Source organism: Trichechus manatus, unplaced genomic scaffold (genome assembly GCF_000243295.1).
Source record: "Trichechus manatus latirostris isolate Lorelei unplaced genomic scaffold, TriManLat1.0 scaffold00480, whole genome shotgun sequence".
In the NCBI taxonomy this organism is placed as follows: Eukaryota; Metazoa; Chordata; class Mammalia; order Sirenia; family Trichechidae; genus Trichechus; species Trichechus manatus.
In genome coordinates, this window is record NW_004444416.1 from 29,054 (window position 1) to 39,676 (window position 10,623).

At 40.9% G+C, this 10,623-nt stretch overlaps 1 pseudogene; it reads right to left on the minus strand.

Moving 5' to 3' along the window:
• Positions 1-2,658: 2,658 nt before the first annotated feature.
• Positions 2,659-5,334, minus strand: LOC101352865 (calcium-binding mitochondrial carrier protein Aralar2-like; annotated as a pseudogene).
• Positions 5,335-10,623: the final 5,289 nt, after the last annotated feature.

The following is a 10,623-nucleotide window of genomic DNA, read 5'->3' on the forward strand; positions in this document are numbered from 1 at the left end:
ATGTGTTCCTGGCTTAGAGGGTGAGGCAGTGGTGCATGCCACTGGACTGCAATCACGTGTGGGGAATGGGGATGGGTGAGGAGGGTGGAGGACCCCACAGGCCCTTGGGCCTCCAGCACAGGCGGTTGAGGTGGGAGGGGTGGGTGGAGTACATGTACTTGACTTTCACAGGGTGGGAAGCACTCCTGCCCGGCTCTGGACTTGAGTGTGGAGTCACTCTTGCTTGGCTGCACCAGGTGATGGGGATTTTTGGCTGGGAACGCTGCTTGCTCCGCCTCCATATGGCTGCACTATGCAGGTTTGGCTAGCAGAATGCTGGTGATCCATAATTCTCCGAGTCCACTGTTTTTATACTGTCTCTTCTTCCACCCGGAGCTCAGTCTGATTCTTCAGCCTTGCCTTTGATGCACAGGGTTCCAAAGTTGTTATCTCTATCTGATTCATTTGTTTTCTCAGGTCTTCATTGTAAGAGGGATGTTATGAAGTGTCTAACTGCTTTGCCATATTGGACTGTCTCTCTGCATTCTTTTTGCAATTCTATCAAAACACATATGCCTCATGTATTTTGACACTCTGCTGTTAAGCACATACACATTAAGGACTGTTATGTCTTCTTTTAGAATTTACCCCTTTATCATTATGTAGTGACCTTCTTTATCCCTGATAATTTTTCTTGCTCTGAAGTCTGCTTTGTTTGAAATTAATATAGCTAATCTAGCTTACTTTTGGTTGGAGTTAGTGTGGTGTATCATTCTCCATCCTTTCACTTTTCATCTCTGTGTCATTATATTTAACATGGGTTTATTATAAACAACGTATAGTCTTGGTTTTTTTTACTCACACTTACAGTCTCTATCTCTTAATTTGTGTATGTAGACTACTCAGATTTAAAGTGATTATTGATATAGTTGGATTTATATCTACCATATTTGTAACTGTGAGGTTGAACCCCAATCCCTCAAGGATCCGAGTTTGCACACTGAAGCAGGTCCCAAAGGATAGCATGGTCATAGCTGCAGAAATGTTCACAGGGGAAAAGAAAGTGTTCCTATTTGGGATTTCCATAGTGAAACTCTTGTTGAATGTAAAGTCAGCATTGTTGGAAGACATCTTATAGAGAGTGGCATTTTGTTGGGGGAAATGGCAGGTAGTTACTTTGCCTTCAGAGCTGTTAGTTGGTATACAGTTAGTTGTAGAATGAAACCCAAGTATCAAGAAAACTGGACAGAGGAATGGTGGCATTTTGGAAGAAAAGTAATCAATAAGAGATGAGGTGGGAGAACCATTGGGGGAGTTTAGCTGGAGGAAACACTCTCTGAGCCAGAAACACATAATAATCACCCACGGTAATTAATAAAATAATAGCAAGTGTTTGATGATGTGCTCATCAAGGGCTAGGTGGAGGCCTCAACCCTGAAAAACTGATGACACATGTAATGGATTCAGGGAGTATAAGTGGCTTGCCAAGCAACAGAAATAATGCCATGGACTCTCATTCATATATAATAGTGACATTATGAAAAGCTGTGAGATATTGAATTTAAGTAAATCGAATTAGTTTTTATTTGAACCAGAGGAAGCCTTTTTGAGAGAGAGGAATTCTTCTGCATACATTATTCTGTGTAGACTAGAATTTTGGATTGTGTGTGTGTTTGTGTGTGTGTGTGTGTGTTTTGGCTTTAAAAACGGTTTATTTCCACCTTCACAAACACATGGGCCTCTGAAGATTATGCAAGGCACTGGAAATTAAATAAAGACTTACATTAGAATATATTTGTCTTACATGATCCAAGATAAAGTGGATTTTAATAGCAAATGGGTACTGATTATCAGGAGGGGGATTAGGGCACGTACCTGCAATACGGTACAGACATTTCTTCTACAGTGTCTATTGAAATAGGCAGTAATCAACATATGTGCATCATATGGACAGTTACCCAAATTTAGCACATCCAGGAGAAGTGCTGCATCCAATAGTTTCTATGTCTATATAATAAAATGCCAAAAGTACTTCCCTAAAGCACAAAGGATTTTCCCTAGTAGTGTTGGTACCAGTAACAGAATATGATTACTAAACATCTTCAGTGTGGTTTTCATTACAAAACACATGTTTCACATAAAAGCTTCATAATATAATCCAGAGACAGAATTTGTGCATGTTTAAGATTTGAAGCCAGGCTGGCTATTTCTGATAGTTTTTTTCATTTCTTCCAGTGTTTTTTACTTTTATAAATACGCACTCAGCTTACTACCAGTTTAAACACACAAGAAACACTTTGCTCTGAGCACTAAGATTGCTTTTCAGTAGACTCTTTGGGATTCTAATCTCAGTCCAAAGAGAAGAAAAGCCTTAATTTCTATTCCTATTTGCTCCTTTCTCCAAATCATGCAGTGTTGACCAAATTCTAAAACATGTCTGATACAAGGCTGAAGCCAAAGAATAATTATTAATGATCTGATAAAGAAAACACAGAAAATTAATCATTTCACTTTATAAAAAACCTCAACTAGAATTTAAACAAGAGATGAAAGCGAAAGGGATGAGATGTTGCTTAAATCCAAGGTGAGGTGTTCATCACTGTTGTAACAACAATGCTATGGCAATATCCTGCCGCTGGTTCTCCTATGGGCCTCTGCTGGAACGTTTTAGGTAGATGCTCATGACTTAAAGAGAGGTAGGTAAAGTCCAAATTTGTTTTCAACCCCTGCAAAAGTTGCAACCACCAATCTGTAGCCCCCAACGTGATCAGGATTGGGAGAAGGCAGTGTGATCCTGGATGTAGGAGCTGGTTCCGATCCCATGGGTTTTACTCCTCCAAAATCAGTGTAGAACCATCACCGTAACAATTCATAAATCAGCAAAGTTACACCAAACTGGGGTGAGGATCGAAATACTCGAGTACTGGCTCCTTTCCACAAAGCTTTTGGGCCTTCTTTCTGCAGTATCTTTCTAAAGCAGTCTACAACTCTGCTGTAAGTGGTTTGGCCAGCCCGGGCAGGCACCTGTAATCTTGTCTTGATAACATCAGCAAGGATTACTAAAGATGCCACAGGCATACCAGCTATAGTGCCAGCTAAGAGCAGGCTTCCTGGGCTAATCTGCCCATCTTCATTTGCAAAGGAAGCCTTCACATAAGCATAGCACGGGAAGTTAGATGGCCCAGAAAGGAATGTCCTGCAGAAAGCATGCTTTGGCACCGTTGTAGGTCCCAAAGAACCCCAGGTCCAGCAGGACCGACAGAGCACTGACTCAAGGACCGATGGTGATTTCTCCATCCACTTGCAAATGAATCTTGGCAATTTCTAAAGGATTGGAAAAAATCACCTGGGAGCCTCCTGCACAGCGTCCAGCAAGAATTTATGCCGCAAATGGGACCAAACCATCTCTGCACATAAATTTATCCCTGACAAAATCATTCACTGTAAGTTTTATGGCCTTCTCTGGAGCAACTCCAAATATCTGTGGCAACAGACCTCTCTATACAGTCCAAAGAAGCCTTCGTAGCATAGAACTTTCTTAAAACAGTCAAAGCTGTTTTTATACATAAGTTCTTCCATAAAAGAGCCAGTGGATCGTTGGTTTTGCATTCAAGTTTTTGTAAGATCGATCGGACACACGGCAGTGGCTCCAACAGCTCCAGCAATAGAACCAGGCCAAACCTGTAAGCTGACTCTGCAACCTGCAGGAGAATTGGCTGAGCTGTGTCCCCTGAGTCTTTCTGCCTCTGGGCCTCGGCCAAGTTGAAGGGCAGAGTTCTCTCTTTCAGAGGTGCAATTCGTTCAATGTCTGCTAAGGTCATTCCTCCCCATGGCTCGTATAAATCTGCTAACTGAAACAAGATGTCAACTTCCATGGGTGTAACCTGACCGAATTTCTGAGCTGCCAGAACAAACTCCTCCTTTGTCACTTCTACATCTTTTCTGTTGCCAGCCAGAGTACTGTAGATCTTTCTAATGAGTTCCATATTGTTAAGGAGCGAATTAAATCCATTAAAATAGGAGAAACTAACTTCAACATAAAGAAAACAAAAATTCTTACAACTGGAACAATAAACAACATCATGATAAATGGAGAAAAGATGGAAATTATCAAGGATTTCATTTTACTTGGATCCACAATCAACACCCATGGAAGTAGCAGTCAAGAAGACAAAAGACACATTGCATTGGGCAAATCTGCTGCAAAAGAACTCTTTAAAGTGCTGAAAAGCAAAGATAGTACCTTGAGGACTAAGGTGTGCCTGACCCAAGGCATGGTGTTTTCAACTGTCTCATATGCATGTGAAAGCTGGACAATTAATAAGAACAGTGAAGAATTGACCCCTTTGAACCGTGGTGTTGGCAAAGACTATTGACTATACCATGGACTGCCAAAAGAACGAACAAATCTGTCTTGGAAGAAGTACAACCAGAATGCTCCTTAGAAGCAAGGATGGCGAGACTACGTCTTACATAGTTTGGACATGTTGTCAGGAGAGATCAGTCCCTGGAGAAGGACATCACACTTGGTAAAGTACAGTGTCAGCGAAAAAGAGGAAGACCCTCAACAAGTTGGATTGACACAGTGGCTGCAACAATGGGCTCAAGCATAACAACAATTGTGAGGATGGTGCAGGAACGGGCAGTGTTTCGTTCTGTTGTTCACAGGGTCGCTATGAGTCGGAACTGACTCGATGGCACCTAACAACAACAACTTGATGGGACATGGTACCTCCAGCAGCAGCTACTAGACATTCTTCCACAAAAGGTGTCAAGACATGGGGGAGGATGGTGACCATGATGTCTTGGAAGTCAGTGGTTGTGACTCTTCCAGTCCTGGCATTGTCCCATTGCACAAATGCCTACTCTGCATGCTCCGACTGTATTTCCAGTAAAAATTGAGTGAATTCCATTATGTCAAGTGTTGTTTTCTTTCTTTTCCAAAACGTAGTTGCACAAATTCTGAATCCCAGTTAAACGGAATATGGTGATGAATTGTGGTCTGTCCAAAAACTCACTTAACATCCCCAAAAGTGATTTCTCCTTTGCCAACTTTGTCAAACAGCTGAAAGGCCCCATGAACAAAGCATCAGGGGCACACAGGACAGATTCAAATGCTACAAATTCTTGAAGGGCTGTTAATCCATCTTTCGTCTGATCCACCACACAACTTAAAAGTTCCACAGTCTTCGGATTAGGCTGGCTTTCTCCAAAAATGTTTCAAATATTGAGTGACAAAGTCATTGGGCAACATGAAAAATTCACCATTTTCTTCAGTGCTTCCATACTTCAAAAATATTCTTCTTAGCTCAGCTGGATCTGCTCTTTGGTTAAAGCCACCTTGGCAGCTGCCATGCTTTGCTCCAGCTGCTGACCTGTGCGGCTCACTTCCAGTTCCGGAGGCAGCCTCGGTAGCGATATGGGCCAGCAGCGTGCCTGCCCGGACTGCCTCCTCATGCCCTCCTGCCGGTGCGGGTCACGTGGACGCCGCCAGCCCATTGGCCCGGCCAGGCCATCAGAGCGAGTGTGATCTGGGCCTGAATTGTGTTTTTTTTAATTTGACACTTTTAAGAAAAAATTTATAAGATATGAGATAAGAGAACACTTGTACTTCCTTTGCCTAAATTTTTTTTTTCATGAAATATGTGTAATTTACATGGAAAGGTGGTAGTTTACAGAGCCTTTTACAAGGTCAGTAGCTGAAATCCAGGCATTTGCACGATGCATGGACGCCAGAGGATTATTTCCAAACACAAAATGTAACTGTCTGCATTTTAGATCTCTCTTAATATCAGTATCATCTAAAGAGTTATTTGTAAATTGTAAGGCATCTTAACACTATTATTCTTAAACCAATGCATGTTATTTTTAAATTATTAGAGAGGGACCAGAAAGATATGGTGTAAGATGCTCTGAGCCTGGAAGAGTGGAAGGCAACAGAGTAGAGTGGTCATCTGTGAAATCCCCAATGACGGTGGCCATATACAGATTCCACATAAGCACAATTAAGTGTTCTGTAATTTACATTCTTCATAATGTTATCCATAATTTATTATGATCTACACAGTTTAATACTTTCACATAGTCAATAAAACACAGGTAAACATCCTTCTGGTATTCTCTGATTTTGGTGCAAGAACCATCTGACATCAGCAATGATATCTCTCATTTCATATTCTCTTCTGAATCTGGCTTGAACTTCTGGGAGTTCCCTTTCTATGTATGGCTGCAATTGTTTTTTAATTATCTTCAGAAAAATTTTTCTAGCATGTAATATTAATGATATTGCTCGGTAATTTCAGCATTCCATTTGATTGCCTTTCTATGGAATCTGCACAAATATGCATCTCCAGTCAATTGGCTAGGTAGTTGTCTTCTGAATTCCTTGACGTAGATGAGTGAGCGCTTCCAGCATTGCATTTGTTTGTTGAGGCATCTCAATCGGTTTTCCATCAATTCTTGGAGCTTTGTTTTTTACACTGCCATCAGTGCAGCTTGAACTTCTTCCTTCAGTACCAGTGGTTCTTGATCATATGCTACCTCCTGAAATGGTTGAACACTGAACAATTCTTTTTGTTACAGTGACTCTCTGTACTCCTTCCATCTTCTTTAAATATTTTTTTATTCTTGTAGAAATATAACACAATATTTGCCAATTCAATAATTTTCAGGTATACGACTTAGTGATATCAATTACATTCATCATTCTGTGCAACCATAACCCATAATCATTGCCAAATTTCCCATCACCATCAACAGAAATTCACTGCTTCCTAAACAATGATTCCTCCTTTCCTTGTCCCTCTTACCCCTGGTTACCACTAATAAACGTTCTCTATACATTTGCCTATTCTTGTTATTTCTGTGTCATTCAATTTTTTGCCCATAGTATCCTTCAGTACTCAAGGCTTGAATTTTCTCTTTAGTTCTTTCAGCTTGAGAAATGCTGATCATGTTTTTTTCCTATTGGTTTACTAACTCCAGATCTTTGTATATTCCATTACAATATTTTGTCTTCTCGAGCCACTCTTTGAAATCTTCTGTTCATCTCTTTACTTCATCATGTCTCCCATTTGCTTTAGCTACTCTGCATTTAAAAGCAAATTTCAGTTTCTTCTAACATCCATTTTGGTTTTTTCCTTCTTTCATGTCTTTTTAATGACCTTTTTCTTTCTTCATGTATGATGCCCTTAATGTCTTCCCACAAGTCTTCTGGTCTTTGGTCATTAGTGTTCATTATGCCAAATTTATTCTTAAGATCGTCTCTAAATTCTGGAGTGATGTATTTACGGTTGTACTTTGGTTCTCGTGTACTTGCTTTAATTTTCTTCAGCTTCAATTTGAACTTGCACATGAGCAATTAATGATCTGTTCCACAGTCAGCCCCTGGCTTTTTCTTGACTGATGATATTGAGCTTCTCCATCATCTCTTTCCACAGATGTAGTCAATTTGATTCCTGTGTAATCCAACAGGCAAGGTCCACAGGTATAGTCATCGACTGTGTTGCTGAAAAAAGTATTTACGATGACTAAGTTGTTGATCTTGCAGAATTCTATCATGTGATTTCCAGTGTTGTTTCTATCACCAAGGCTATATTTTCCAACTACTGATCCTTCTTTATTTCCAACTTTCATATTCCAATAACCAACAATTATCAATGCATATTTATTTCATGTTCAATCAATTTCAGATTGCAGCAGTCTGTAAAAATCTTTAGTTTCTTCATCGTTGCCACTCATGGTTGGTGCATAAATTTGAATAATGGTGGCATTAATTGGTCTTCTTTGTAGGCATATAGATATTAACCTATCACTGACAGCACTGTTATTTCAGAATAGATTTTGAAAATATTCTTTTTAATGATGAATGCGGTGCCATTCCTCTTCAATTTGTAATTCCCAGTATAGTAAAGCATATGACTGTTGGACTCAAAATGGCCAATACCAGTCCATTTTGGCTCACTAACACCCAGGGTATTGATCTTCAAATGTTCCATTTCATTTCTGACAACTTCTAATTTTCCTTGATTCATATTTCTTACATTCCATGTTCTAATTACTAACGGGTGTTTGAAGCTGTTACTTTTTATTTTGAGTTCTGCCACATTAGCAAATGAATTTCCCAAAGGCTTTACTCCATCCAGGTCATTAAGGTCAACTCTACTTTGAGGAGGAAGCTCTTCCCCAGTCGTATTTTGAATGCCTTCCAACCTGAGGCACTCATCTTCCAACATTATATCAGACAATGTTCTGTTGTTATCCATAAGGTTTTCATGGACTAATTCTTTTTTTTATGGTTGTGCTTTTAGTGAAAGTTTACCATTCAAGTTAGTCTCTCATACAAAAATTTATACATACATTGTTATGTGACCTAGTTGTTCTCCCTATACTGTGACAGCACACTCTTCCTTTCCACTCCAGATTTCCCATGTCCATTCAACCAGCTCCTGACTCCCTCTGCCTTCTCATCTCGCCCTGGACAAGAGCTGCCCGTTTAGTCTCATGTATCTATTTGAGCTAAGAAGTACACTCTTCATGAGTATCATTTTATGTCCCATAATCCAGTCTAATCTTTGTCTGAAGAGCTGGCCTCGGGAATGGTTTTAGTTTTGGACTAACAGAGAGTCCGCAGGCCATGTCTTCTGGGGTCCCTCCAGTCTCAATCAAACCATTAAGTCTGATCTTTTTACTAGAATTTGAGTTATGTACCCCACTTTTCTCCTGCTCTGTCAGGGACTCTCTGTTGTGTTCCCTGTCAGGGCGGTCATTGTGGTAGCTGGACACCATCTAGTTCTTCTGGTCTCAGGCTGATGAAGTCTCTGGTTTATGTGGCCTTTTCTATCTCTTGGGCTAATACTTGCCTTGTGTCTATGATGTTCTTCATTCTCCTTTACTCCAGGTGGGTTGGGAATAATTGATGCATCTTAGAAGGCTGCTTACTAGCTTTTAAGACCCCAGATGTCACTCACCAAACTGGGATGCAGAACATTTTCTTAAAAAACTTTGTTATGCCAATTGACCTAGATGTCCCCTGAAACCATGGTCCCCAGACCCCCACCCCTTCTACTCTGTCCCTTGAAGTGTTTGGTTGTATTCAGGTAACTTCTTAGTTTTGGTTTAGTCCAGTTGTGCTGACTTTCCCTGTAGTGTGTACTGTCATTGACTAATTTTCAAAAGTAGATCACGTTTCTTCCTTCTGTAGAACTTATTTATCCATTGGCTTGGAGGAGGTGATGTCAAAGGTAGCTTCTAACTCTAGACTTCTGATGCTGTATACATATATGTCTGCTTAGGGGGAAAATCATTCTATCCCATGGTAATTAAAATCCCCTGTATTATCCCCTGGGTCATATCACTCCAAAAGAGGTTGCAAAAGATGCCAAGGAGGGTGGAATCAAAATTCCATTCATACATTATTAACTGCATACCAACAATGTGCAAAGAAGCTGTGTGAGGAAAGAGCACTGGACTCAATCAGACACCTGAGTTCAATCTTGGCTCTGCCACCTTCTAGCTCTACTAGTAGTTGTAACAACAAAAATAGCAGCAGTAGCTACTCCGGCTGATAGAGTATTTACCATATGCAGGGTATGATGCAAAGCATCTTGCTCCAGACATTTCTTTATTCAGGACTATATTAAAGATGTGTGTGTGTTAAGTTTGTGCTGAGGGATGAAAGCATTGGGCATATTTTGAGCTAATCCTAGAAGCAGTCCATGGTGAGACTTGGAAATTCACACTTTACCCTAAGGACATTGGGAGCCAAGCCACTGGGGGATTTTGCCAAGGAAGTGACTAGATAAAGGGTGATTATGCTGTGACATTGTTTCTCCTCAACTAAACATAGACTGAGCTTCTACTATGTGGAAGGTACCACACTCAGCACTAAGGTTTCAGAGGTGAGTCAAAAATATCACTCCTGAACCCATGAGATCTTCCTAACCACCTGGAAACCACTACCCTAATTTGAATAGGAAAGGGCACAACTCACATACAGGATAGTCACTGGTGCACATGTCACACAGCAAGTCAGTGGCAAGTTCAGGTCTCCCGACTACAAGGCCAGTCCACACCCACTCCTGGGAATGCAACACACAGTCGGTTCTCTCAGCTACAGCAAATTTTTGCAGAGGAACTAGGAAAAGGTTATCAGAAAACTTCCAAACTTGTGCCCTCTGGTGGAATAGTCAGATAATGACACAGCCTTCTTTTCTGCGCTTCTAATTCACCTGGGCATTGCCGTTGTTGTTGTTAGGAGCCATTGAGTCGATTTTTGACTCATGGTGACAGCTTGTGATGGAGTAGAACTGCCCCAAAGGGTTTTCTAGGGCGTACAGGTATACCCCCCAACGTGTCTGTCAGTTTGTTGTACTGTAGGGGCTTGCATGTTGCTGTGATGCTGGAAGCTATACCACTGGTATTCAGATACCAAGAGGGTCACCCATGGCAGACAGGTTTCAGCTGAGCTTCTATACTAAGACAGACTAGGAAGAAGGACCCGGCAGTCTACTTCTGAAAAGAATTAGCCTTTGAAAACCTTATGAATAGCAGCAGAACATTGTCTGATACAGTGCCGGAAGATGAGCCCCCCAGGTTGGAAGGCACTCAAAAGACAACTGGGGAAGAGCTGCCTCCTCAAAGTAG